The sequence below is a fragment of the Elephantulus edwardii genome, unplaced genomic scaffold (assembly GCF_000299155.1).
Source record: "Elephantulus edwardii isolate Elephantulus edwardi_28Jun2011 unplaced genomic scaffold, EleEdw1.0 scaffold00013, whole genome shotgun sequence".
NCBI lineage: Eukaryota > Metazoa > Chordata > Mammalia > Macroscelidea > Macroscelididae > Elephantulus > Elephantulus edwardii.
The window spans coordinates 12,880,830-12,884,324 of NW_006399763.1; the positions used below are offsets into that span (position 1 = coordinate 12,880,830).

The window sequence follows — 3,495 nt, forward strand, 5'->3', positions numbered from 1 at the left end:
ACAACAACATTTCCTTTGGTATAATTTGCAAACCTGTGTCTCAAGCCATTATGATTTATGAATAATATTAATAGATGCAGCCTTGTTTACATTAACCAAGTCTGCCAGGATGTTTGGAGGAGAGTTGTCTGGCCAATGGATTGATTAGAAGAGATCCATATTTGTTTCCATTCCCAAGTGAGGTGATCCAACAGAATGTGGAAACTATTGAGCAATGTAATTAATATCACATGCAAGCAAAATATTGTTGAAGGTCATTAAAAAATGGCTAGAACAGTACACAAATGGGAAAGTTCCAGAAGGCCAAGCAGGATTTAGGAGTGGTTGTGGCATCAGGTATATTATTGCTGATGTCAGATGGATCTGGGCTGAAAGTAAAGAATACCAGAAGAATGTATACTAATGCTCTATGGACTATCCAGAGGCACTTGATTCTGTGTATAATGACAAATTGTGGCTTATCTTGAAAAGAATGAGAATCCCAGAGCACTTTATTGTGCTCACGCAGAACCTATATTTGGATTACGAAGGCTATTGTGCAAACAAAGCAGGGGAACACTGCATGGTTAAAATCAAGAAGGGAGTGAGTCAGAGTTGTATTCTCTCTGCACACTTATTCAAACTGTATACTGAGCAAATTATCTGAGAAGCTGCACTCTATAAAGATGAATATGGCATCAGGATCAGATTGAGACTCATCAATAACCTGCATTATGCAGATGACACAATCATGCTTGCTGAAAGTGAGAAGGACTTGAAGTACTTGTTGCATAAAATCAAGGTATATAGTCTTCATTTTGGATTGCATCACAATATCAAGAAAACAGAGATTCTTACCACTGGAACAATAGACAGTGTCATGATGAATGGAGAAGAGATTGAAACTGTCAAAAATTTCATCTTGCCTGGATTCCCAATTAATACCCTTGGTAACAGAAGTTAGAAGAAATAAGGAGATGCATTGCACTGGGAAAATATGTAGTTAGAAACTTCTCCAATTTATTGAGGAATAATGATGTCAGTTTGAGGACTAAGGTGCATCTGAATCAGGCGATGGTCTTTCCAATTACTTGTTGTGCATCTAAGAGCTAGACAATGAGTAAGCATGACAGGAAAAGAATTGAGGCCTTTGAGCTCTAGTGTGGGAGAAGAACACAGAGCATACCATGAACAGTCAAGAGAACAGATATGTCTTGGACAGGGTGCAGCCAGTGTGCTCTTTGGAGGTAAGAATAAAGAGGCTTCGCCTCACATACTTCAGGCATGTTGCTAGGAGGGGTTATTCCTTGGTGAGGACTTGATGCTGGGAAGGGTGAAGCATTGGTGAAGGTGAAGAAGACCCTCAACTAGGTAGATTGTCACAATGACTGCTGCAATAGGTTCTTGTGTGTCAGGAAGCATGAGTGTGGCACAGAATATAACAGGTTCAGATCTTTTGTTCATAGGGTCTCTATGAGTCATACTTGACTCGACAGCACCTAACAACAACAGAGAGAGAAAATGTTCACCAGTGTAGTGTTTTTACTATTTTAATTTAGTTGGAGCTGCTATTTACCTTATTTACACCCTCTAATGTTGACATGTTAAATGGAGAGACGCTGATTCATATTATTGTCTAGTAATAGCAGTGTAATATTACTGGACTAGATATTACCAAAAAAGCCCTTAAAGAAGGGTGATATCTGATCTCGCATGTAATGCAGGGATATTTTATAACAATGTCTCTGTTGTGAAGACGTCCAGTAGTCAAAGATCAATGTTTTGTAACTGAGCTATCTCCACACTTCACTTATGATCCAAAAGAACCTCTTGATGACTCTCAAATTACTATCATCCTAAAATCATAGCCCCACAACTTTCCAAAGGCTTTGGTGTATCAATATTTGAAAACAATCGTGGTAAGATGAGGACCAGCTGATAAATATAGTATGATTTTACAGAAATTATGAAAAACCTAAATAAAAATTCTCATGTTTAAGGAGTTGTATTTTCATAGAGGGAAAATTCAACCCCTATACAAACTACAAAATTGGGAAGCATATACTTACGTAAAAATAAAGAGTAAAATTTCTAAGCAATTAATTTCTCCAGAACTAATTTAATATCAAATTTTTATAATAATGACTAGTATATACATCTCAATTTATCTCTGTTAACCAAAAAAAATACACAAAAATATATTCATTTTATATTGAATATTTTATATTTTCTGATGGGCTAAAATAAGGAATGAAGGCTTACTCAGTTGGAAAGCAATCCTAAATGCAATTGATTTCTGAACTTAAATGCTATGTGTACAAAAAAATACACTGAAATTATTTTAACATTCTGAGGGTTCATAGCTTATTACCAAAAATAATAATTATTTTACAATCTCACTCATAAAATGTCAGTATATTTTCAAGAAAATGTACATAATGAATTTTATGTAAGAGAAGAAATTGTGGCTGTTTTGTTGTGTACTATCACATAAAAAAAACAAAAACAAAAACAAAAACCTCAGAGCTGTCTCTCTAGTGGGTTTTCAGAGGCTACTATTCAAACAGGAAGAGACTATTTCTCATTCCCTCATAGTACTGCTGGTGGATTCAAACGTTATGACTTTGAATTGGCAGCGAAAATCCTTATCGTTAAGCTACCAGAGCTATATGGTTTATATTTCCAAATACTGGATCATGCACTTCTTTTCTGCCCAATACACATTTTTTACCTCTTAAAAAAACAAAGAAAGTATTTCCACCTGCTTTAACAATTTTGAGTCAACATAATCATAACCATTGCTTTCCTACCAGGAGGCAAAAGAAATTTCAGTTTCAAGGAAAGTTGTGGGTCAGTGTTGCCATGGAGATCTAAGAATATGAATCAAATGTCATGAAAGAAAGGAAGATAAAACTAGTATGCATTAGATTGAGTATCTTGAAACTTATCAAAGAAATAGCTCTCACTTATCTAGGTTGGATTTTCAGAGTTAGATATATTTTGAAGCTTGTAAATTGCATTCAGACACCTTTTTCTTAGGAATCTAACAAATAAACTCTGCTACAGGCAAAGAAATGGTCAATAGTAAATATTTCTGTAGAAATTACTACTCTTTTTTTAAAGGATATATCCTACAAAAATATTTCAAAATAATTTTTGAAGCATGCTTTTACTCAAGAGCATAAATGCTTATAAATTAAATTAAGTATGATTTAACTATTAATTCTCATCTTTTCATGTATTATCAAAATAATTACATTTTTAGGGAAAAGCCTACAGATGGTAAATACCAATTTTGATCACAGTCTGTGCAATGGCAAGCAGTAAATCTTCAGGAAGCAAAGGTGTTAAAAGGCGATATGAATTGTACTTGAAACTTATGTATAACAAAAGTTATGATTAAAGTTTTGCTAATATAGACTGCAGCCTTCAATATGGATCGAAGCTCAACATCAAGAAAACAAAGATTCTCACCACTGGGTCAACTGATAGCATCATGATGGATAGTGAAGAGAC

At 34.6% G+C, this 3,495-nt stretch overlaps 1 protein-coding gene across 4 annotated transcripts in view; it reads right to left on the bottom strand.

Annotated features, from left to right (window-relative positions):
- The window catches only part of GRIK2 (glutamate receptor, ionotropic, kainate 2), a 1,103,729-nt gene that overhangs the window by 446,989 nt on the left and 653,245 nt on the right, over positions 1–3,495 (bottom strand). The gene's annotated exons all lie outside the window — the stretch shown is intronic.